Source organism: Podarcis vaucheri (assembly GCF_965113315.1).
Source record: "Podarcis vaucheri genome assembly, chromosome: 12".
Lineage (NCBI taxonomy): Eukaryota > Metazoa > Chordata > Lepidosauria > Squamata > Lacertidae > Podarcis > Podarcis vaucheri.
The window spans coordinates 53,001,110-53,027,960 of record NC_138750.1 but is presented as its reverse complement, the minus strand read 5'-3'; the positions used below and the strand labels follow the sequence as shown (position 1 = coordinate 53,027,960).

Here is a 26,851-nt window from a genome sequence, read left to right as displayed (position 1 = left end):
ACACCTTAAGAGTACATTGTTCCACAAAATGTCCTGTTCACTAGCTCAGTATTTGTTCAATTCATTGAGGTTTTTTAAAAAGAGCCCCCCCCCAATAATTAAGAAATTTAAAAATGAAACATATCTGCAATAAGTACTGGGTTAGAATGCCTAGAGCAGGCATGGCCAAACTCAGCCCTCCAGCTGTTTTGGGACTACAGTTCACATCATCCCTGACCACTGGTCCTGTTAGCTAGGGATGATGGGAGTTGTAGTCCCAAAACAGCTGGAGGGCCACGTTTGGCCATGCCTGGCCTAGAGCATGGTCCCTTCTTTGTTTTGTTACACCAGAGGTATGTGAACCACTGGCTCATGCCCTGGGGACATCCCCATCCAGCATGCAGCATCTCCTCCTTGTAGCAGCTACACATTATTTTTTTGATTGTAATTCCATTATATGTTGGCATAAAAAGTACCCCGAACAGTGAGAGAGAGACATGGGAACCCATTTATTTATTTATTGCATTTATATCCCACCTTTTTCTCCAGTGATCTCAAGGTGACATACATGATGGCCCCACTTCTTATTTAATCCTCACGACAGCCCTGTGAGGTAGCTTAGGCTGAGAGGCAGCGACTGGCCTAAGGTCACCCAGTGAGTTTCATGGCTGAGGGGGGATTTGAAACCTGGTCCACTAGATTCCAGTCTCTAACCACCACAACACGCTGTCTTGTTCATCATTTGTGCCCTGCTAGCTAGCCTTTCTCACATGGTGCACCTGGAGAGCAAGTTAGCATAATTGCTATGAGTGTGAGCTAGGACGTTCCCAGTTATTTTATTCTATCTTTTATTTGTGCTCTCTTTCCTTCTGTGGTGTAGTGGTTAAGAGCAGTGGACTCGTAATCTGGTGGACTGGGTTTGATTCGCCGCTCCTCCACATGCAGCTGCTGGGTGACCTTGGGCTAGTCACACTTCTCTGAAGTCTCTCAGCCTCACTCACCTCACAGAGTGTTTGTTGTGGGGGAGGAAGGGAAAGGAGAATGTTAGCCACTTTGAGACTCCTTCGGGTAGTGATAAAGCGGGATATCAAATCCAAACTCTTCTTCTTCTTTCTCCTCCTCCTCCTCCTCCTTCTTCGCACTCCAATGAGTTGTACATGACTATCCTCCTTTATCTTCACAGCAACCTTGTTATGTTACTCCCACTCCCCAATTTTTATCCTCATAACTAATCTGTGAAGTAGGTTAGGTTGAGAGGGAGTGACTGGCTGAAGGCGAGCTTCATAGTGATTGGAGACTTGAACTCAGCTCCCCACCCCTGCTCATTCATAGTCTGCACCACAGTGGCTTGTAAGAATTATTATTTTTTTTAAAAAAAATTGCTAGCTTTGCAAGGAAGCTTATAATAGTAGCTAAAACAGATTCAAAAAGAGAGGAACAAATGAAGCAGCACCCGGAATGAAAAATAAACCAGCTGTCTGACCACAACAAAGGCCAGATGTTAGAGATTTGTTTTGCACTCTTCTTTCTCCCCCATGGAAAATTGATAAGAGAAAATAATGCGGCATCACAGGCATTCATTTCACAGTCTTGGAGAGGTAATTGATGTAAAGGCTCAAGCAGTTCTTACTTTGGGAGAGACTGGAGTCTGAAGTATGGCCTGCAAAGGTGATAGCCGCCGGCATGAGAGACCCAGGCTCACTAGGCAGCCTTTAGGCAAAGCCATCATTATCTCAGCTTATGGTCTTATCTCCTTCTTCCCCCCCCCCCCAGAGAATAATGCTAGTCTATTTGACAACATTGTTGTAAGGATACCAATAACAAACTTCGTTCGTCTCTAAGGTGCTACTGGAAGGATTTTTTTGTAATTGAGGTAATGCTTGTGATTCTAAAATTCTAAATGGTAAATAGTATGAAGCTTTGTATGGCATGGCACGTTCATTTCCAAACTTGGGAGACTGCAAATACACATACTGTATGTGCAAAACATTCTCCCTTAGTTGCAGACCTGCCTGCCCAGATTAATTGATATGGATATGATACAGTATCTGGTGAAGAAATGTGAAGTAACTGCAGAACAGTGCAACAGGAGAACATTAATTTATAATTTTGGCAGCACACTCATACTTTTTCCTTTTGAGATTAATGTTTTCCATATTGGAATATAGTCTAATGGTTTTCTCAATATTGGCTTTGAACATTCCGCCCCCCCCCCAATGAAACAGAGCTTTTTTCTGTTGCTTTCCCCAGCTTACTTTTCTTTGTGGTCAGGGTGATTAATGAGCTTAATTTCTGCAGGCAACTGCCAAAGGTGCTGAGTAAGATGTACATGCTGATTGTGTATAACCCTGTTACTTTTAATTACTGGGATGATAATAATGCATTAATCAAGTGCACGAGAAATTCAGCACTTCTCTCTAATGCAAAATATTGATTAATTTCATAAAACATTGAGAATAAAAGCGATAATCACAGTAATCCTTTAAAATTAAATTCACAATGATAAGTTATTTCTGTTAAAGGGGATTGAATGTCAGAGATCGGGTCTATAAAGTTAGCCAAATACTTTCAGCCTTCTCTTATTCATCATTTGATATAATCTGTTCTTTTGCTACAGTGGGGATTTTCCCTGAGTAAAATATGGTCCAGCAGTAGTTTTGTGGCCTCTTCTAAAACTGGGGGACTGCTGATTGGCATAGGGCCACAGAAGATAAGAAGCTGATGATGATCTGGATAAGATTGGCATTCATTTCTGCACTCTTCTAGGGCCAGTTGGATAGGATATTATGTGCATCTTTGCATTGAACATATAGGTTTTTTCTTCTAAAAATGCTAATACCATCAGCTGCATGTATGTATTTATATATGTTGGGATCCCGGCCAGTATGGAGTGGAAATTTAACCTCCTTCTCCTTTTCCCAAAGCAAATGGGATTTCCCATGGGACTGTAGCCGGAGTGGAAATGTTTACATCCCTGCTAGGCCTGATGGCTTACCAGGAATTATAAACTTCCCCAGCAGATGCTCCTTATATTGCATCACACCTCTGAATCTGACGCTAGTTACATTTAATGTATGGTAATATCCTGTCCAGTTTGGCCCTTACCTTTGTATACATAGTTGGCAATAGCTATCAAAAACTATAATAATGTGAAACTAAGTAGCCACTCTTAATAGCGCTTCCGCTCCTTCTAATAATGAACTCGGATGCCAAGTGCTAATGAGCTTGGGGTTGATTCAGTATTGCATGACGGTGTATGATAACACGAAGCCATCTGGCCCCAAACGGCTAGTGAGATTGCAATACAGCACATGGAATGAGGTCCCATTCCAAAATCCCACTGAAGGGCCATGCTACCAGTTGATGAGAACTACTGATGAGTGGGAAAGGTCATAGATCGGTGGCAGAGCCCATGTAGAAGATTCCAGGTTCAATCACTGTTGTGTCTAGGGAGTTCTGCTGAAACCCCTGGGGAGAGTGGTGGACTTTGGGCTCTCAAATTCCAGTGGCATCCTGTGTGGTGCTAAATTTCAGCCGCCCCCCCTTGCTCTGTTCTACGCCATTGTTGTGGCTCCCACTGCAGCACGGCATGTAGTACAGCCAAACCGGTTGTGTTATCCTAAAACCACCTCTGCTGGGGAACCACAGATACTCACTGTCAGCAACACTGAGCCAGATGTGCCTGCGGTCTCCATTGGCACAAGATACCTTCCTAGGTTCCTAATTGTAATGGAGATTAAATTTCACTAAGGAAAGTGGGGCTACTTTTGCTAAGCACTGATTATAACCGATTGGCAGAACGCTTCCGCTTGGCTGCATTCCCATATATTTGTTCCCTGTTCAGCAGGGGTTTCCCGAGACCTTTTCCCACAGTAGACAAAACGTCCCCCATGCTTCCACCACCACCCACAGATCCAGTAGCAGTGAGGGCAACAGCTCTGTGTCAATGGTGTGGTCAGCCCCAGCAGGGCTGGCAGTGGCGCAACGGCAAGGGAAGGGTTTAGAGCCGCCACCTGAGCCAAATGGCTTCACCTCGCGTCGTGCACAAGTTGTCCCTTTAACTGTGGATATTTTACACTCGCTTATAAAAGCGGTTTCTTGCTTTGAGGCTTAAAGAGATGGGCAGGTTATGAATCAAAGAAATAGCTGCCAATAGCTCAGGCTGTTGATTGGGGGTGTTTTAAAGCAGACTTTAAAGTCAAAGTTGTGTAGACTGTGTAGGTCCTAAAAATGTGTAATGTGAAACAATTATGATGCCAAGAGAAAAAATACTGCTCGCTGCTTTGGAGTTAAGCATTGTTCTACAGTGCTGGGTTTTATCGGGTTCCATACGAGAGACTGAAGTGCCCAGCAGATCCTCTCGCACATAGCCACCTCCCCTCCCAGTGTCAGCAGAGAGTCAGGTGGCCATGTGGAGAGCCAAAGAACCTGCAGAGTAAAAGAGCCCTGACCCAACAACCAGCCAGGAGAGGAAGCAAGCCAGTTCTAGAACTGCATGGGTCTGAGCCTGTGTACCGCTCAGGCAGTGGCCAACTCCTCTCCTCTTCCATTCAGCTGTACTACAGTGGCAAGAAAATGTAAGTTATATATGATGGTGATTTAGAGGCCATTAGTGTGTTAGTGGGTTCTCTAGTGGGGCATATGCCCTGGTAGGCAACTGACTTTGCTACTCCCTAACCCCAGGCATGGTTTTTTTTTTTAAAGTTTTGGCCTGGACATTTGAGCGACCTAAGTAGGCCAATCGTTTTCTGAAATAATTTATTTTTTAAAAAGCGTTTTGAAGCAAATCCCTGATCAAGACTTACTATAGTGGTCTGAAAGCTAGGATAACTGGTTTAATATCATAACCAAATTATGCCTGGCATTGTGGAAGTCCCACTGTGCTTAATGTACTTAAGCTTTCAAGTAAAGGTGTATAAAATTGAAGTCACTGGTATCACTTCTGCTTCCAAGGCCCTCTGAATAGCTTCCTTCTAATTCATGCAGCCTCTTTCTGTGCAAAAAAGTATAGCCTGCACTCCAACTGTGTTATCCGATCTTCATTTAACTTCCTTCGCTGCCCTCTGTTTCAGCTTAAAATCATCCTCACCTTGCCTTCTCCAGCTTTATTTTGACCCTGGAATCTGCCCTCTTCTGCCTGATTAGCCCATATATGGTGCTCAGGTTAACTAGCCTTCTAGGACAACATACTGCAATGTTACTGACTTCACCAATAATCTATCTCACCAGACATTCCTCTCTGTAGTGATAAAACTCAGTGGCAGAGCAGTAGAGATCAGCAAGCAAACTGTAGTCAACATTGGATGAAGTCAAGTCATTCCGTCACTCAAAATCAATTTCATGGCCATGTTTCTATGTTGGCTTAAAAATAGCACACCTGTTCATGCAAATCTTTGTACAGTAATAGTAATTAGGTCTTTGATTATTATTTGCAATCTCTAAAAAAAAAGTATTTTTTTTGCAACTCTTATTTTAAGCATGCATACACACACCTCACCCTGTGAGAAGCTAACTTGTCTATGCAGTGGTTGCACAGCACATCCTAGCAATGGGTCCCCAAGTTAAATAAAATATAATATGCAGACTTTACCTTGTACTGGCAGGAGAACGTAGGAAGGAAATACGGTCACCCCCAGGCAGAAGCAAATTGTAATGTTCTTCAAAATTCATTTTTCAGCAGATTGAAGGAATGATTATGGACAAAGTAAAAGTGTTAGCAACCTGGCATTCAAGGTTCTGAGAGTGATTGTTGGGGAAATCGCAAGGAAGATGCAGGTTTTATGAAGGACAATAAGAAAATACTTCCCTCAGGCTAGCAGTCTGCTGCAGTAAGCATCTATATTTTCAGTAAACAATCAAGAATAAAAAATACACATAAAGGATATGAAACATTTGCATTGGCACATCTCTCTGTAGCACTGATGTAGCATCCTTGCAAATAGCTTCATAACCTCATTATCTGAATATTTACTAGATGGCTCAGCAACTGTGTTAGTATTAAGGAGGAAAATCTTCTGAATTTGAAGCAGTGCCATGAGATGCTTCTGTCTCCACAGAGATCCATAGAATCATAGCATCTTAAGAGTTGGAAGGGACCTCAAGGGTCATCCAGCCCAACCCCTCCATGTAGGAATCTCAGCTAAAGCATTCATGACAGATGGCCACCCAACCTCTGCTTAAAAACCTCCAAGGGAGGAGAGTCCACCACCTATTGGCAGTCTGTCCCATGGCTCAACAGGTCTTACTGTCAGAAAGCTTTCCCAAATGTTTAGTCGGTGTCCCCTTTCTTGAACTTGAAGCCATTGGTTTGAGTCCTACCCTCCAGGCCAGGAGAAAACAAGCATGCTCCCTCCTCCATGTGACAGCCCTTAACATATCTGAAGATGGCTATCATATCTCCTCTCAGTCTCCTTTTTTCCAGCCTAAACATACCCAGCTCCTTTAAGTGCTCCTCATAAGGCTTAATTTCCAGACCCTTGATCATCTGGGTTGCCTTCCTCTGCACATGTTCCAGCTTGTCAACATCCTTCTTAAACTGTGGTGTCCAGAATTGGACACAGTATTCCAGGTGTGGTCTGACCAAGGCAGACTAGAGTGGGGCTATTACATTCCTTGGTTGGGACACTGTACTTCTGTTGATGCAGCCTAGAATAGAATTAGCTTTTTTTGTTGCTGCACCAGACTGTAGCTTGTGGTCCACCAAGACCTCTAGATCCTTTTCACATGTACTGCTTGTAAGTCAGGTGTCCCCCATCCTATATTTGTGCATCTGGTTCTTCCTGCCTAAGTGCAGAACCTTACATTTGCCCTTACTAAAATCCATTTTGTTAGCTTGCGCCCAGTTCTCCAATCTCTTAAGAATTCTGATTCTGTCTTTTGCAGCATTAGCTACTCCTCCCAGTTTGGTGTCACCTGCAAACTTGATGAGCATCCCCTCAATTCCTTCATCCAAGTCGTTTATAAAGACATTGAATAACAATGGGCCCAGGAGAGACACCTGCAGCACCCTGCTTGTCACTTTTCCCCAGGATGACGAGGAACCATTAATGAGTACTCTTTGGGTTCGGTCAGTCAACCAGCTACAAATCCACCTAATAGTTACCCACATTTTACTAGCTTCCTCGAGAGAATATCACGGGGGACTTTGTCAAAAGCCTTACTGAAATCCAGATATTATATTATGTCCACAGCATTTCCCTGATCTACCAAGTTGGTAATTCCATCAAAAAAAGAAATCAGATTGGTCTGGCAGGACTTATTTTTAAGAAACCCATGCTGGCATTTGTATGGCACTGGCATTTGTATGGCTGCAGAGTAGATTTGATTTATTGGTATTTATTAATAATTTAGAGAAAGAACATCCTGGTTTGCATGTCACACTAAGCCAAACCATGGCTTAACATGAACAAGCAAACGTACAGGCTCCCAGAGAGAAGATTGCAGCTGCTTTGCTCCTCTGTTGGTTTTGGTTTAGCATGTTATCCAAAGCTAGGCTCCTGCTTTAGCTCTCGCCAGACATACCATGAGATGTAACAGAGGTTTAGCCTATGGTTTGTCTGGGAGAGCTAAACCATGAGCCTAGGTTTGGATGACATGCTGAGTCAAACCATGCCTTAGGTGGGTCCGTTAGGCCAAATTAATTAAGACTTGCCTTTGGGAATGAGGCCAAGGTCCATTTAGTCTAAGAAGCTCCACATTCTGTTCCCATCTTCTTCCATGCATGGAGATTCCATTTAGTCTTCATGGCTAATAGCTATTGACAGACCTATTTGAAGTGAATTTGTCTAATCCCTATTTAAAAAGCCATCTAAGCTACTGACTGTCACTAGTAGTAAAATGCAAAACAGCATTATTCTTCAGTGCCCAGAAAAACGAGAGTGATAGAAAACTAGTTACAGAGTTAATATTATAGAGATTTTGTTTGTTTGTTTGTTATATAACAGGATTTTTATACTGCACAATCATTGTAACCTCTACATAAAATATACATTAGAAATACTGATAAGATCAGATGTTAGAAACAAGCTGACCTAAAAAAAATCATAATAGAAATAAAATCGGTTATAACACACATTATGAAATAAAATTACATATTAAAAGACAATGCACACTGGAGAGAAATAGCACTTCTCTTAACCTTCAGAACTGATGTACCCCGATGTAGCTTCTTTTTAATACGGGTTAAGAAGCTTTCCCCAATCCTTAATCTGAGATAACCATCGTATATTGTTTATAAGTATATAAGTTTATAAGTATTGCAGATGATGCTAGTATTGCTCTTCCCTTCCCTGCATGCTATGTAGTTCAGGGGTGCTCAGAAGCTAGATTAGGATCAACTGGTTGATCTCTGCACATAGATGGCCAAGAGTTTCTCACTTGTCTAACAATGGCAACAACACTATTACTCCTGCTAAACTATAGTGCTAAAGTGAAAGAAAGCTGTGGGAGTGGGGTAACCAAGCATAGCTGAAGAGTAGACCCATCGAAATGAATGGAATTGAGTTAGTCCTGTCTGTTAATTTCAATGGGTGTACTCCGAGTAGATTTTGCATTGGATACAATCCTAGGAGTGGATTTTTGTGTGGAAAATAACATATTCCCGATCTTTAATTTTTTTAATTCCAAGCCCACATCCATCCCATACATTTAAAGAACTATTATGTCATTTTAACAGCCATGGCTCCCCTCCAAAGAATCATGGGAACTGTAGTTTGTTAAGGGTGCTGAGAGTCGTCAGAAAACCCTTATCCCCCTCACATTTCCCAGAGTCCCCTGGGGAGGGAGATTAATTGTTGAAACCACTCTAGGAATAATTCGTTAATACTGAAGCTGTGTTGATAACAGGTTCCCAGATGACGTGCCCCTTCCCTAGATGAAATAAGCTTCAGTATTGATACAGCCCTGCAACCCTAACCTGACTTTCCTGGGAGTAAGCTTCACTGAATTCAATAAAACTTACTTCATTGTTAGGAATGCAACAAAAACCAGCTAGTTTTTTTGCCTTCCACACTAGGTGGGCGAAAGGTTTCTCCATCTGTTACAGCACGTCGGGTCTGGGAACTGATAATCACTCTAAATACAAGCGTTCTTTTATCTAACAAGAGCTAATAAGCATCTGCTGTTTGGAAAATGTCAGATAGAGCCAAAGTGCATGCAATTAGATAAGGATAATATAGCAGATAGCGAGGACATGCATGCTGCTGCTTTTCCCCTAACCCCACCCCCTTGTAAAAGTGTTCTGTTACAAAAGCAAGTGGCTTTCTGGCTCTTCAGCACAGGGCCAGAGATTGTCAGAGATGGAAACAAGAGCTAATGTGATGAAGTGACAAGGTTAGTCTTGGGGGAACATGCAGGCTGTACTTTTCAGGCACTTGATGGATGGAGGGTTGCCTGGGCTACAAGTCGGATATTTATAGGGTTAGAGAAAGTCAAGGAGGAATGAAATTGCAAAAGATTAAGAAGATATCTCTGGCAGCATACTTGTCCTTTCTTCAAGTTATAAATGATAAATTTGGAGATGTGGTGTCACCTTATTGTCATTGCTCATCTTGGGTCATCTGGTAGCTCTCTGGTTCCCAGGAAAATCACTGCAAACAAGTTCCGCTTCTTCACTTCTCAACTTTGTATGCTCATGGATCTTTCCAAAGCAATGGAAATGTGCCAAAACCAAACAAACCCCAGTATATGGAAAGGACATGAATTTGAAATTATCAGTGATTTTCACTGTGCACAAAATGGTGCGTGCTTGCAATTACCATACAATTAATGGCAGACTAGACAACTTGATCAATGTCCAGGCTTTTGTTATCTAAATAACAGCAATGGGGTGGAGTTTTAGAGTCTAGACCCATAGGAGGTGCAGGTGGGTGGGAAGGGGAAGTTTTAACTCTTTTTTCTCCCTAATATGTTCCTGACAATGCCCATCTAAGTTGCATTTCAATAAGTTGCATTGCCAGGTTTGTTTGTTCTGGTTGAAGACAATAAGCAAATTGTTTGTCACCATAGCTGTTAACACTAAAACAAGAAAAGACAAGTACGCTCTGTGCCATTAAAATACTTTACTATCTTGGTTAAACTGGTTCAAGGTGAAACTGTGCAAGGGTGGATGGAATTTAGATCCTACTGAGTCTTCTCTTTCTTAACCCCTGCTACCTGGATATACCCTAACTTTTATACCTAATATATATTCATTGAAGGGAGGAGGAGGAGGAGGAGGAGGAGGAGGAGGAGGAGGACTATGTGCTCCTGTTGCATTAATCCATGTTACAAGAACCCCCTGTTTACCTGATGATCTGAACTTTTAGGAGGAATACAATATTCAAGAAGGCCCAGAGCAGTAAGAGGGACTTCACTGCCAGCTCCTTATCCTGTGATTTATTGTAAATTAGATAGTGCTGCATTGTGCATCTGGAGTTTGCTCTCAATATTCCCCAAAGGATTCTTCTCTTGTTAAAAAGCACAGTGTGCCTTTCCAACCTGAGAAAGCCCTAATTTAATTTGAAAGTCGTTATTTTGCATTTCTTTCATTTGATCTGCCTACTGGCAAACCGTAAAATTTCTCTTTGCTCTGCTGGAGTTCAATAGGAGACAATTTCTGTAACTTCATAAAGGGATTGATTAAAAACACTCCAAGTGTATATTATCAGAGAGTATTCTGAAGGAGGGGGCTGGGGAAATCTCATTCACCAGGCTTTCTGTAATATTACGAGGTTATATAGCCATGGGTTGAATTAGAGATTGCTAAGGGTTTGTAAGGGAAGGTGATGGTTATCAAAATCCAAAGCTTGAAAGTAACATTTGTGTGGTGCAGGGAGAATTCTAAGCCTTCTGTCAGTGGATTTATGGTCAATTTACATACCTGAATCCAGAGCCACGAATTTAAACAGCCTCTGCTGCACTTCCACTCCCCCTTTCAAATTTATTTAGTTTGTGATCATCAGGGTCATTAATGGCACAGAGCGTACTTGTCTTTTCTTGTTGCCTGAGAAATGACTAAAATGATTTTGTTATAAAGGTAAAAATAACACACATGTAAATGTGGATACTTAGGTTAAAAACAACATACAAGCTTGACTTTCTGGCAAACAAAATCCAGACATTCTGAGATTTCATGCTAAACTACCGGAAAGTAGACATTTCTGCAACTATTGCCCCTTCAAGCAGTCCTAAAGTCTCAAGGAACTTCCAGATGTAATTGAAGAAACAAATGAAGGGTTGTTTTTGTTTTTTGGTAAGGTGAAGCGAAAACACAGCAAGATTTTGGTTCAAATCACAGCGAGTGTTGTTTTCTTGGACATTTTTGTCTCTGCAGCCATGTTTCCCCCCGTAATCACCATGCAGTAGGCTCTAGAGTCTAGACTATTAATCATGCTTTGTCAGATTTACCAGCAGTTTGACAGTATTTCTCAGAAATTTCTCTGTGTGGTCTTTTCCTCTGGGACAAATGCTGCCCTTGTCAGGCATGTTCTTCAGTATGATGAAAGAAATCTTGACCACGAAGATGTTTTGCATGTTTTCCCTCCCTTGTCTTTCCATAGTTCTCTATGAGCAGAATTTTGATCTCTGGACATTCCCTTCATTTATCCCTCCGGTGTGTTAAGAGAACTGAGTGTACTGTATATGTCTGTGGGATGTTCGCTTTAATCTAGAGATCCTTCTCTTGCTTTCAGTTATGTGTTAACCTTTATTATTCTATCTGCTTCTAGAGCTCTCTGATGATCCAGCCCTCTGTTAATTATAGCTGGGCTTAGGTGACTCAGTGCTGGGCACTCTTGTTAAGTTTTTGTTTTAAAGTTGTGCTTCTGTACTCCTGTCCAGAATTGTGTCCTGCGGCATCCGAATGCAAATGCAGAGACCCAAAATACATTTCCCTACATTGAGTGTACCCTATTTCTAATAATGAGCTTGCAATTGAAATGTCAACCTACAGGCAGCTCCTGATGCTTTAAGCTGATGTAGAACACATCATTTTTTTAAAAAAACTGGAGGAACTTATTTAGTCTGAGGACTACATTCCCTCATAGACAAACTTCTGAGATCCACATGCCAGCAGTGTGCAGGGCTTAGAGGTAAAAGTGGGTTGAGCAATGAACAAGACTCTTAATTTTCTAAAGCAGGATGCATTCCAACCAAGCAGAAGTCAAAGGTTTCCATACCCACTCCATGCTTTTAAAATATGCAAATAAAGGTATCACCTAGTGTGCATGTGTCAGTGCACACATGCATGTTCAGTACTCGTTGATCTGTGGAGTTACTACGTGGGTTGCATGTGTGAAAAAGATATTACAGACAGACTTCCATGCGACCCAGTCACTGTTATTTTAGTTGCAATGTGCCATTCAGCCACAAGTCGTGATGTGCTAAGTGTCTGAGTGACATGCTTTCATGATGAACCAGGCCTAAGAATGGATTCAGATGTTCAACATCATCACCATCACTTTTATTTATATCATGCCTATTTCCCTGATATGCTTATTTCCCTGAGCTGAAGCTCAGGCTCAATGCCCTGGGTCTGCACCAAGCCAAGATGGTCTCTGGCCTTTTCAGCAGTCTTAGCTTTTGGAGCTGGAGTCAGCCATGTCCTCCCAGGACAGGTGGGGAAAAGGCCTGCAAGGCAGGAAGCAGGTCTTCCAGGAATCACAGCCAATATGGTGTTTAGTTCAATATAGCAGCAAGGCTTTGCAGAGAGGTGGGAGAGTAGGATGAAAGCATGCCAGATGTGCCAAATGACTAATTTGTAATGCAGCTGCTTGGGAATATGGGAAATGAGCAAATTCATCCTTTAGAAGTGTAACATGAGCTCTGCTGGATCTGGTCAGAGCACGAAGCTCCCTCCTAGATAGTGTAAGAACATTTTACCCGATAGTCAGTAATAAATTGCCCACCTTCAGTGTGTACATCAGCAAAGTGTCCCTTAAACTGACAGAGAGAGCCATCTTGGCAAAGTACTTATTTTGATAGTTGCTCTTTACGATGACTGCTGGGAAATGCTCTGTTCTAGTATCTGCTTGGTGACAATTTATGTACTTGGGGAAACAGGAGCACTCAGATAAAGACGGGAATTGTTTGGGAACGGGGAGAAACAGACTCAAAGCTTTGCCAGGCACTGAAGAATCATAGAGATGTGGAAGAGAATAATTTTTAAATGTTGATGGGCTGCAGCAACATTACCCTCATACCCTACTGCTTGTAGCAAAAGAATCACATCTTCATAAGAGGCACACATAGAAAAGACGCTAGCAATGTGTGAATATCCTCTCCCCGCTACTCTCACATCTTGTTTGGGCTGCTAATTACAAGCTTCCTCTGCAAATGTTTTTTTGGGGGGAGGGTTAATTGGCCTGTAATGTTTTGGCACATGAGTTCTTGCATTGTCATTGTGGAAACAAAGTGCAGAGAGAGACACACCTGGTTCATTGTGCACCAGCCATGATGCCTTGATTGGCTGCTGGAAACTGGAGCAGGTGGAGATGCCAGAAGCTCTGCCAGTTCTGACTGTGTCATAATTCATTTCCATTTCTCCAGAGTCTGGAAGTTACCCAGCTTTTCATCTGCCCATATTTCTGGAGTGCTTCATGGGCACATGTGTCATCAAGACCTTCCAGAACTTGCAAATGGGTTTGATGGGGCTTGTGCTGAAGGCCACACTGAATGGGATGCTAGCAAGAATCGTGCTAGCTGAATGGACAGGTGTGAGTTGCACGCGCACACACACACATTTCTGAATGAAGGGATTCCAGTTTCATTGCTCATTCAGCTTTCTTTTAAATAAATACAGCGGCACGTCACCTTAAACCACAGTTAAACGAAACTATGGCTTGAAGGTGGACACACAACTAAACTGCTGTCTTGCTGCCAGAAGCCTAGCCATCACCTAGAATCCTAGATTAGTGATGGGCTTCAAGTCAAAGCAAAGCCAAGAACATACAACAACAGGACCATGGACAGCTCTAAAGGGGTTCTGCAGGTTGAAGCATTCTGCTAAGTGAGCTAGCCACAGATGCTATCTCTGCAGAGAGCTGAATCCAATTGAAGCCCTGATGTAGGCTGGGCAGGCCTGGAGTGTGGTGGGCTCTGCAACCCTGGAGAAGCTAGGTGCATGGCTAATGGGCCCTCACGTTATTCTTCAGTTTTTAGTTTCCGTGCTGCTTGGGAGCTGGGAGATACTGCAAGAGATTAATCCTCTCAATCAGAGGATGGTAGCAGGGCTGTGTCCTCTGGCCAGGAGGCCCTTCATTAAGGTACTATTGGCTCTTCATATGTGGAAATAGCTTGAACCTCTTCCTCACCAGAGTCCTCTACTGTGCACTGCAAGGTGACCAGGTTCAGCACTGATCTTTGAGTATGTTTGGCGTAACAATAATGGAACAGTGGGAGGCTTCTACAAATGTACTTTCCAATGCTATAATTCTGTGATTCGGTGTATAAGTGCCCACTTCGTTGGCTTCCCATATTTTCAGTTAATACCCAGGCATAAATCAAGATTCTCTGAAAAGCTGATGTCCGAATATGCGCTTAAGGCTGCTTTCCTCCATGTATTTACTAGAGAGTTAGTTTTCTTGAACTTAGTAGGCCTTCTATAAAAATAAGTGCTTGAAATGCATGGGAAGAGATGCGTGCCAAAGGCTAACTTGTGCTTAATGCCGCACTTGCAGCTGGTTCTGCCTGCAGCTACAATAAACTTAAAAACAGCACATGCATAAAGTTGTGCATCTGTTACCATAATTTCCATCCTTTCTCCCTGAAATGGTCCAAATTAGATTGCCAATAATGATTACACAATGCTAATTGTGCTCCTGTTCCTTGCATGTTTATCAAGGACAATTTGTGCATTTGTCTTTGATGCTGTTCTTCCTTGCTTCCTTTGATTCCTAACACTTCTTCCTGTTCACTGCCTTCTTTGCTTTTAAAATGTTTCCCCAGTCATAATATCCCACATCTTCTGCCAACCCACCCACCAGTTTGCAAACTCATCACATTTCGATCTTCTTTTACCCTTGATTTTAAACAGGCATATAATCACGAAACCCAAGAGAGCCTGGCTTCACCATTCCTGTCTGCAATGCAAAGCTGCAGTAGCAGCAAAAGTGGTTCAAACATTACATTGGGTGATACTCGTACCTTCCTGCTCTCGTGCAAGTGAGGGATACAATGCATAGTGTGAGCTGTGAATATTAGGACCTCAGCTGCAGGTTCTTTTGTTGTCTCAGGTGCTCTGAAATGCCTTGTGTGTGACTGGGAATGGAAGTGAACTGTTGACCTTTCCCTTCTTATTAGATCGTACATTGCCATTGCTGAAATCTATGAAGTCCAAGGGCACCTATTGTTGGTGTTGAGAATAAAAATCCAATTAGAATCAATTTGTTTGCTCAAAATGCAGACATTTATGAACAGACCCTATGTGGATAATGACATTATATGGGTGGCACTGGATTTACTTGCATCTGTGTGGAGCCAGGACTTTTCTGTTACAGTTCCATTCTTATTTGAGAGAGATGTTAATGTTCTTGCCTTCTTTTTGGATTATAGCCTTCCATAACAGGCCCAGCACCACAACTGGTTAAGGATGTGGGAAGTACCATTCCCACCAGAATCCAGGTTAGAACCATATTTTTGGGTGCAGGCAGAAGCATTTCCATAATGCACCCAAACCCAGTGCTTTATGACATAAGTCCGACACCACCACTCTACTCTTTTAGACAACTGCTGAAAACTTTTCTCCTTTGGCAGGCTCATCCAGTCATGTGATTTGGTTACGTTTGTTCTTAAATTTGTTTTAGTTTTAGTGTTCTATTCTATTTAGATGCTTTTAATGGAATTAAAAATGTTTCAAATATTTTTTGCTTTCATTTTTAATTGTATTTTGTAACACAGAAGTATTTATTGCCCTGGACTCCTTTGGGAGGAAGGGTGGGGTATAAAAGTAGCAAATAAACAAACAAACCTCACCTGAATGTTCCTCCATCCCTGTGAGACTCCAGGGTCAGGGTTCATGATTAGCTAGTCATTCTGAACTTCAAATAGCAGAGCTGAGCAATTCCACCGATTCCTACAACCAGCATGGTTGGCATAACTCTATGATAATGCTTCCCCAGAGCTACTTGCACTTCATAAGTACTGGCTTCCCACTCCTTTGGTTAGTTCCCAAGCATTGCAATTAGACTTAAGGAAACTGCTGTCTGGATATACGCTTAAAACACTACACATGTTTACTGTTTAGTACAGTGGTACCTCGGGTGGCGCTGTGGGTTAAACCACAGAGCCCAGGACTTGCTGATCAGAAGGTCGGTGGTTCGAATCCCTGCAACGGGGTGAGCTCCCGTTGCTTGGTCCCTGCTCCTGCCAACCTAGCAGTTCGAAAGAATGTCAAAGTGCAAGTAGATAAATAGGTACCACTCCAGCGGTAAGGTAAACGGCGTTTCCGTGCGCTGCTCTGGTTCCCCAGAAGCGGCTTAGTCATGCTGGTCACATGACCCAGAAGCTGTACGCCGGCTCCCTCGGCCAATAAAGCGAGATGAGCATCGCAACCCCTGAGTCGGTCATGGCTGGACCTAATGGTCAGGGGTCCCTTTACCTTTACCTTTTACCTTGGTTTAAGAACTTAATTAGTTCTGCAGGTCTGTTCTTAACCTGAAACTGTTCTTAACCTGAGGTACCACTTTAGCTAATGGGGCCTCCCGCAGCCGCTACACCGCCGCTGCACAATTTCTGTTCTCATCCTGAAGCAAAGTTCTTCTGGGTTAGCGGAGTCAAGCATCTGTAACTCATACTGTCAGGGCAAGGATTTCCATGTGCGATGGGACTGTTCCCCCACTCCTCCCCCTGTGTGTTCCTTGCACCCTGCCCAAGTTTGCTCCAGAGAGTTGGGGGAACCCCTAGAACACATTTAGGGGACATGTGGCAGGGCAAGAGAGGGAGAACGTTCTGTTGGACCAGCAGAGATCATTGTGCTGATGGAACATCCACACAGTGTAGCACTGGATACAACCCTTTGCCCTACTGAACTCCATGGGGTTGCATCATAATAAATATACTTGTGATCATGCTGCAAGTAAAATGTGCTGTTGAGGTGTCCTTTGTGGATGCATTCAGTGGCGTAGTGTGGGGGGTGCAGGGGGGCCGGCCGCAACATCTGGGGGTTAGGGTTAGGGGGCGCAAATCCACTGGTTAGGGGGCGCAAATCCACGGGTTAGGGGGCGCAAATTACTTGCCTTGCCCCGGGTGCTGACAACCCACGCTACGCCACTGGATGCATTTGAGTAATAATGGGGCTGTGCCCATTGAAAAAACATGACAATGCATTATAGACTGCCCATTCTCTCAGTTTCCTATAACATTCCCATCATTTCTTCAGATACAACAATGCGCACACAGATTTTTCCTTTCCTCCCCAAGTCAGTGGTCCTCAAGGATACTTTTACATTATAGGTACTTCACATTTGATTAAGAGGTTTTCTATAAAATCAAAGGGACATGGAATAAACAGTTCATTCTAACAGCTGAAGCTCTATAATAAATCCATTTTAATATCAAATATTATTATAAATCATTTCCACAGTCCCTCATCCCCCAACAAGGACATCTTCAACCTTCTGAGCATGCAAACATTATAATCAGAAGTCTATTTTTTTTGGTAATCAGTTTTGGACTTAGTTCGATCCAAAAGCAGTTTCATTCTTAATAAATAAATACAATTGTATCTTTAAGTGGGTCTTTAGAAAGTTGGAAGTACTAAGCTTCTTTTGCTCTTGTTTTGTTTCCATTGAACTATTTTTTTCCCTATTTCAGCAAAGTTTTAAAAAGCATTTCGTGTTTATCCATACTTTTTGAGCAAATCAAGGGCACAGGGATCTCTTTTTCTGGAGGGGCTAGGATAAGATGTATGAATATGAAATGCATAATTTGCATATGAGCATCTCAGTGCCATATTCATCACTTTTGTACCGTATAATGAAACTGAAAAATTGATTGAAAAAAGCACGATCTTATTTATTATGCCTGATTAAGGCCCCACAGAGTGTACCATACGAAGTTCCCATGAAAGCATTCTAAATAGCGCCAGTGTTTTCATTGCAATCTAAATGCAAATATAGGGTCCAAAACCATAGAACTGAAATAGATGCAGCTTTGATTTTATTTAGCCAGCAGAGGGCAGGGTTTGCTGTGCAGAAATCAGTAATGGAGTGAGGAATAAAGTCTTAGAAAATAGCAGCGTGTGAAGAAGGAATTGCTATGGGCAATAAGCAAATCCTCCCCATCCTCCTTCATCACCATCATCATGCCATCTCATTTCCTGCATTTTAGGTGAAATATATTCCTCATCTGTAATTCATTGCATGTTGAATTAGCAGTATATTACCATGAAAGCAGTAGGAGGGATGTGTTGGCTGCAGGTTATGTATACATGAGGACTCCCAACATAATCCTCCAACGCAGGGGTGGGGATTTTGCTGGACTACAGCTCCTCTCATCCCAGACCATTTCCCATGCCAGTGGTGGCTAATGAGAGTTGGAGTCCAACAACATCTGGAGGGCCATGGATTCCCAAGGCCGCTCTAATAGAAATATTAGCTATATGTAATTAATTAGGGACACGGGTGGTGCTGTGGGTTAAACCACAGAGCCTAGGACTTGCCGATCAGAAGGTTGGTGGTTTGAATCCCCGCGACGGGGTGAGCTCCCGTCGCTCGGTCCCTGCTCCTGCCAACCTAGCAGTTAAAAAGCACATCAAAGTGCAAGTAGATAAATAGGTACCGCTCCAGCGGGAAGGTAAACAGCGTTTCCATGCGCTGCTCTGGTTCACCAGAAGCGGCTTAGTCATGCTGGCTACATGACCCGGAAGCTGTACACCGGCTCCCTCGACCAATAAAGCGAGATGAGCGCCGCAACCCCAGAGTCGGTCACGACTGGACCTAATGGTCAGGGGTCCCTTTACCTAATTAATTAAGTAAAGGGTTGCATAGACAGTCAGACCAATCCCCGCCCCGGTATGTGATGATTTTCCCCCAATGGCTTAGAGCAGCAATCAGAAGATCTGAAGGCAGTGGTCTTTCCTCTGGGATGTTAGCATCCAAAATGCACATATGTAAACTGGCAGTTAGGACAGTTGGTTCAGTTATGACAGTTAGTAGAACCGTCTTAACAGTTAGAGCAGCAGGTATGCTGTCTGTTGTGCTGCTGTCTGCCTCAGAGTCAGAGTATCAGTCTGTCTGTAAAGGTTTGTTAGTCTTAGATACAAATCTATCTATGTTTTAGCAACTGAGGTATCACCTTCCTGCATTGTATATTTAATCTGCAAGTGCAAATTTGTAAGTAAAAGTTAGTGGATACTTATACTCTAAAAGAGAGTGTCTAGCGCGATTTTTATAGGAGGGAAAGAGAGAACTAATTAAAGGGTCAAACGACCCTTTGCGCTGACTTACACAAAACTCTGCTAAATGGGAACTAGAGTTTAATTCCCACATTTCCCAGTGTTTTTTTTTAATTGGAGGTGCCAGTGATTGACCCTCACACTGTAGGGGAACTTGAACCTGTCCAAAATGTAGAAGAGAGAGCTTGTGCCCTAGAACTAATTTGTGCTCTCCAGATGTTTTTTAAACCACAACTCCCATCTGCTGCTTGAGGATGGTGGGAGTTGTAGTTCAAAACATCTGGAGGGCACTACATCATTGAAGGCTGTTCTAGAAGACTCAGAGCTGGACAAGGTACGGCGAGGCAACCACTTAATAGTTATTGTTGACATTCTGTTCAAATGTAACTCTATATGTGCCTAATGCATGTATAATTGTCAGCATTACATTGCATTTGCAAACAGTCTCTGTCCTCACTTAGAAGTGCCACTAACATAAACGTATTAAATTATTGCCATTGCCTTTAGTGGAACGATTACATTTATTTGTGGTGGGTGGGGTGCCTAAAACAGATAAACGATGCTTTATTAGAAAGTTAACGCAGCTGGCTTTATGAGCACAGAGTACAGCCAAAGTTAAGCACACAGTTAAGCTGAAATGATTTTAACTCTCAGATTGAAATCAGTAGGTCTTGCAAGTGCCTAACTTGTCCGGATTGCACTCTATGTTTCTGTTTGGCTTGCTCTTTTAAGAAAGTGGTTCGTATTACATATCCATCAATAATGAAATGGTCCTGGGAAGAAGCTGAGGAAGACACTTGGTGAAAGCCAGAGGGAGCCATCCTTGTTTTTATGAAGTACCAGAAGCTTAGAAATGTGCACTGTTTTTATATATAAATTGAAGAAGGGTTTTTATAGAAGCCTTGTTGTTTTAAAGATGCAAATTTGATGTTTGAATGCTCATTTAGAAGACAGTAAAAGGTGTATGGAAATGTGCTATATGAGACATGTGGCTTGCCCTTCCTCCTCCAAAAATGCTAGCTATCAGGGCTAGAATCACTGCTGAGGCCCCTATGCCAAGGGGGACCCACAGCTGACTACCAGAGATCCCCCCCAGCCCTGTTGCTGTTCCTTTCCCTGCTCACAGTTCACTCCCTCTGCTCCCCTAATTTTTAGTCTGTGGCCCCACAGGCGGTTCACTTTTTGATGTGTTTTTCTCTGTTTGGCTAAAACTATCGAATGTAAACTAGAGTGGCAGTTTCATTCTCACACACCAGATATATGGAAGGGGAACAATTTAAAGCCTGTTTAACTGTAAAAGGCTTGTGATCAAGAAAATAAGAGTTTGGCCAAGGCTCTAGAGATTTACAGTGGTACCTCTAGTTACGAACTTAATTTGTTCCGGAGGTCCGTTCTTAATCTGAAACTGTTCTTAACTAGAGGCGTGCTTTCGCTAATGGGGCCTCTTGCGGCCGCTGCTAAAAAGAGAAATTTGGATATGAAGTAGGGGGAGTTGGGAGAGATGGAGGACAGAGTGGTGGGGAACTGCAGCAAATTTTGGAGTGTGACTTTCCCCTGTGCAGGATACTCCCTTCCATTTCCCCTCCTACTAGATTTCTATTCCTCCTTCAACTTTCAGTCCTCATTCTGTTGCGACTGAGCATGTTAAGTTTTTCATGGAGCTTCTGTGTTTGCGTGTGTTACTTGAGAATGTGACAGAGGGGACTGAAAAATAAAAATTAACATCAAAGACAGGAGTCTCTGTTGGGAGCTGCCCGGTATGGCTGTGGCAACCTAGTCAGATAGGCAGCATATTATTATTATTATTATTATTATTATTATTATTATTATTATTATTATTATTAGTACTGTCTGTCTTAAGGTGATGTTTATTTTTTAAATTTTAAAAAATTAACACCTACAGCCTGAAATTGAACAATGGATTACATTGAAGGCTTCTCTAAGCTGCATTCTTTCTCAGCACAGCCTTTCAATCTGCAATAAGGGTATAAATGAATTGTGCAGGGGTTCTAAGCTACTCACTCAGGTTCTAAGCTACTCACTCAGATTCTGCCCAGCGCCTGATCTGCAGTATGTGTGTGGGTGTTGGGTGTGATGGGTAGGTATCTCGTACATAAGCACATGTACAGGATGACTCAGATCACTATTTATTAGTATATAGATAGCAATGATGAACAGTGGCAGGGAAATGCTCAGTTTTTCATATACATATTACAGTTGCAAATGACCTCCATTTCTGAGCTACCTGAGATTCTTTGCATCTGCCTTAATCAAAATGTTTTAGATGTTTTCCCCACCCCGCATTCCATTTTAGATTTGCCTGAGGCATCACGGCAATAAAGCCTTTCTAATAGAAGGGAATGAGAGATGCAGTAGCCAGTATATTTGACTCAAACCGTGTGCTGGGAACTGCTTTCAAGAAGTACATTGGCCATTTTGTTAAGAGTCATTGGGATTATGGTATTCTGCAGTGCACTAAATATTTAGAGAAGTGTCAAAAAGGAAAGCTCTGTGTACAATATAAATTAGGTATCTCTAGGGACTAAAAAGGTACATTGGCTGATTTTCTCTTTTTTTTTTTGGTAAAAAGTATCTAGCTTACTATGGGAAAATAATGAGTAATTGCCATGGCAACCTCCCTCTCATAGGGTGCTCATATACTGCACACACATAAAGAGAGAATCGTATCAAAGAAGGTATCACACTTCAACTTCTTATTTAGATATTTTTTTTCTTCCACAGGATAGCCTACTCGCCCCCAAACCATTCAGCAAGGGGGGGAAAAAATCAAAACTAAATTATGCTTGTTGGCATAAACAATAATTTTCTTTTGAAAGGGGACAACGGGGAGTTCTAAGACTGTACAGCAAAATGGCAAAGAAAGATAACGACTCGTTTTTTTAATAATGGTTTGTGATTCGAGGACCTGATCCCCGCTTGGGGAATAAAGACACGTGGACACAGAATGTAAGGTTAATGGGTAAGATAAAGGCCACAACTTTATTGATTACAGCATGTGAGAAGGTATTGGCTTAGGCATTGGACCATGGAACATTAGACTCCACCCACTTGTAGAGGGGTGAGTCTGAGGAGGGGTTAACCACCAGTAGGGGGAGACTGTTGATGCTAATCCAACTATAGGCTCTCTTCCTGATGTCACCGAGGGTTGTGCCATGGCCCCCCGCCACACGGGCATCGGACAGGATCCACGACCGCCGGATTCCTTTAGCGGAATACCCAAAATTGTCAGGGAAGGCGATGGCCACACCTTGCCCCCCGAAACACCAACAACACATTCCAATGCCTAACTGCCACCCAAGCCAAAAGGCTCGCTGCCAATACCCTCACAGCTGCAACCAATCCCTGAGACTATTGGATATGTTAGCCAGCCATATGTTGTTTTCACAATCTGAAAGGTGAACGCCGTCATCCCAGAATAGGGTCTGGTCGCCAATCTGGATATCATCATGAGATATAACTAGGCCATTCATAAAACGCACTTTGCGCGCTACCGCGCGATTCAAGAGTTTACTGGATTTCTCAAAGGCCATAATGTTATGCGCACCACGCCAAACCTTTCTCTTCAAGAGAGAGGACCAGAACAGGGTTGTTCTGGGAAATAAGGCAGCCAACTCATCCAAGACCTTTCTCATGTTCCACAGCAAGTCCACACTCTTCCTGCTAGCCAGGTCGCTCTCACCCAGCTGAATGATTAGAATGTTGGGGGGCCCAACAGCGCAGCTTTGGCCTTCATCAGTGGCATGAGTTCTTGCCAGCGCATGCCCCTTCTCGACAACCAGGAAACTCGCACCCACGATGGTAGCCGCAGATTAGGCATGAAGCCGGAACTTGCTGACTGGAGGCGGGCCCAATGCACGATACTGTGGCCGCAAATCCACACTGGACTACCGAAGACAGCTAAGAATAAAGAAAGAAAAGACAGGTAAGCGGAGCGTTCTCAGAATACTTTAGTAGGCATTAGATTTCCAGCGGTCCATCTCCTTGATCCTGTCTGCCGGAAGGCCCATGAGGCCATTGTGGCCACACCAATCCTAAATGAATGTGCTGCATAGTCTTTTGGAAGGGAAAGCACAGGCATCTATCGCTTTGCAAAGTACCCTGGTGAATTGGTGCCTCATCAATCGGGATCCATCCTCATGAATGAAGAGCGGGCCAAAGCTGAAAAGGCCTCCAGAAGGGAGGCACATTCGCCGGTATTGGGCTTCCCAACGAGTAGAAAGTCACTGAGGTAACGTGTCACCCCAGGTGAGTTGGTTCTGTAGCGCAAGGCCATCGACATAGCCTTGACAATGTAATACTTTCCTTGACATTTGAATCCCAGCAAATGGAACTCATTGGGATGAACCAGCAATAGACAGAAGGCTGACTCTATGTCACATTTTGCCAAGAGTGCCTCGTGACCAAAATTCCGGATAAGTCTTAGTGCCCGATCGAAGAATTCGATCGAAGAATGCAGAGAGGAGGGAGCTGGATCAGGGAAAATGCTAGACCCAGAGGGTCCGTATCGTCTGTTTCCTGCTGCGGGGGCTTTTCTGGAACTGGAACCCCACCTCCCCGAAAGAGCTGCTTCCCTTTGTAACACGCTACGGCTGGGTGTACCCCTGCACACCTCTCGCACTCGTGCAGATACTTACAAGACTGTACAGCAAAATGGCAAAGAAAGATAACGACTCATTTTTTAAATAATGGTTTGTACACGGAACCAAAGCAGACCCAATTCAGCCAGTCATTGTTGCTGCTTTACTCAATTCTTTGAGCTCCAAATATAAGCAGAACGTCACATCATTCCTGAGGTGTTGGGAAACATCTGTATGCTGCCTATTACTATATCAAACACTGTGTAGGTATAACTATGAATATGGATATAGATAGGTGTTATTAATGCCTGCTTATATTGGTTGGAGATTTTCAAAGTTAGACTTATATTTGTTGAGTTGCGTACTGAAATTCATTGTTTTCTTCAAGTGAAGACTGACTATAGGTCCCTCGCCTAATTCTACTATCCTTGACTGGCAGCAGCTCTCCCACATCTCAGGCAAGGATCTTTCCCAATCCGGGGTCCTTTCAGCTGGAAACTCAACAAGAGTTCTTTTGCACACAAAGCATGTTTTATATATAATACTGAGCATTCAATACTGAGTTTTCAAAGGCACAACCTCCCTCATTCCCTGAGCCGAACAGGAATGTCTGGTGTGGTGGCACAGAGCCATGTAGCTGCCTTCCAGACACCAGAGTCACTGCAGTTTACTTGGATGGGACTGGAGCGCAATGAGGCTAGGGCGCATGTATGCATCAACAGCTGCCAGATTAGTCCTTGTGGTAGATCCACACTGCCCCAGCCTTGCCACTACGCTGCCCCATCCCTATCAGAGTAAGCTGCAGCAATGCCAGGGTTGAGATGGCAGCTCCATGGCTTTGCCTCACAACACCAGCTGCTACTGGAATTGAGTTTATATCAAGAGTCTGACCTGTGCCCAGAGTGACATGTCATGTGCATGCACAAGAGAGAGAGAGAGAGAGGAAAGACCAGATAGCTTGCAATTTTCTAGCTTCGCTGTTATAGATATTTTTGGTCCAGACCATGGTGGTGGGTATATTTTATTCAGGGGAGAAAATATTCTCAGTTGAATCTTAATGATACTGAATGGGTTATGGAGTGGGGGGGGCAATAAGGGAGAAAATATATTTACAGTGGTACCTCCGGTTACAGACGCTTCAGGTTACAGACGCTTCAGGTTACAGACTCCGCTAACCCAGAAATATTACCTCGGGTTAAGAACTTTGCTTCAGGATGAGAACAGAAATCGTGCGGCGGCGGCGTGGCAGCAGCAGGAGGCCCCATTGTGGTGCTTCAGCAGTGATGCTTCAGGTTAAGAACAGTTTCAGGTTAAGAACAGACCTCCAGAACGAATTCAGTTCTTAACCCGAGCTACCACTGTACTGTGATCACCAATAGTCAGCATGGATTTCTGAAAAATAAGTCATGTCAGACTAACCTGATCTCGTTTTTTGACAGAATTACAAGCCTGGTAGATGAAGGGAACGCAGTGGATGTAGCCTACCTTGATTTCAGCAAGGCATTTGACAAGGTGCCCCATGATATTCTTGTAAAGAAGCTGGTAAAATGCGGTCTTGACTATGCTACCACTCAGTGGATTTGTAACTGGCTGACTGACCGAACCCAAAGGGTACTCATCAATGGTTCCTCTTCATCCTGGAGAAGAGTGACTAGTGGGGTGCCACAGGGTTCTGTCTTGGGCCCGGTCTTATTCAACATCTTTATCAACGACTTGGATGATGGACTCAAGGGCATCCTGATCAAATTTGCAGATGACACCAAACTGGGAGGGGTGGCTAACACCCCAGAGGACAGGATCACACTTCAAAACGACCTTGACAGATTAGAGAACTGGGCAAAAACAAACAAGATGAATTTTAACAGGGAGAAATGTAAAGTATTGCACTTGGGCAAAAAAAATGAGAGGCACAAATACAAGATGGGTGACACCTGGCTTGAGAGCAGTACATGTGAAAAGGATCTAGGAGTCTTGGTTGACCACAAACTTGACATGAGCCAACAGTGTGACGCGGCAGCTAAAAAAGCCAATGCAATTCTGGGCTGCATCAATAGGAGTATAGCATCTAGATCAAGGGAAGTAATAGTGCCACTGTATTCTGCTCTGGTCAGACCTCACCTGGAGTACTGTGTCCAGTTCTGGGCACCACAATTCAAGAGGGACACTGACAAACTGGAACGTGTCCAGAGGAGGGCAACCAAAATGGTCAAAGGCCTGGAAACAATGCCTTATGAGGAACGGCTAAGGGAGCTGGGCATGTTTAGCCTGCAGAAGAGGAGGTTAAGGGGTGATATGATAGCCATGTTCAAATATATAAAAGGATGTCACATAGAGGAGGGAGAAAGGTTGTTTTCTGCTGCTCCAGAGAAGCGGACACGGAGCAATGGATCCAAACTACAAGAAAGAAGATTCCACCTAAACATTAGGAAGAACTTCCTGACAGTAAGAGCTGTTCGACAGTGGAATTTGCTGCCAAGGAGTGTGGTGGAGTCTCCTACTTTAGAGGTCTTTAAGCAGAGGCTTGACAACCATATGTCAGGAGTGCTCTGATGGTGTTTCCTGCTTGGCAGGGGGTTGGACTCGATGGCCCTTGTGGTCTCTTCCAACTCTATGATTCTATGATTCTATGATTCTAGAAAAGTAAATCTCACCTAAGCCTTCTTCCCAGGAGCTCAGAGCAGATGAGGCTGACTGAAAGGACATGCTATGTTCTGTGCTGAATCCCTCTCTGCAGTTCCACATCTCTGGCCCATGAAGGCCGGTTCTCACACTTATCAGTTGGCACTTGCAAATAGATTCTTGAAATGCTTCTGTGTGCACATGCCCCTGGAACAGTTTCATGAGTATAATCATCTGACATTTTCAAGGACTGAATGATGTACAAGAATTGATATAATTCTCACAG

General features: G+C 43.3%; 1 protein-coding gene and 1 long non-coding RNA gene across 5 annotated transcripts in view; one reads left to right on the top strand and one right to left on the bottom strand.

Moving 5' to 3' along the window:
• Positions 1 to 26,851, top strand: part of DPP6 (dipeptidyl peptidase like 6) — a 506,040-nt gene that overhangs the window by 159,553 nt on the left and 319,636 nt on the right. The gene's annotated exons all lie outside the window — the stretch shown is intronic.
• On the bottom strand, positions 16,748 to 19,081 carry LOC309515139. The gene is made up of 3 exons (XR_014212314.1): positions 18,914 to 19,081; positions 17,220 to 17,433; positions 16,748 to 17,052 (listed from the first exon to the last, which is right to left on the bottom strand). It is a non-coding gene; the product is annotated as an uncharacterized lncRNA (long non-coding RNA).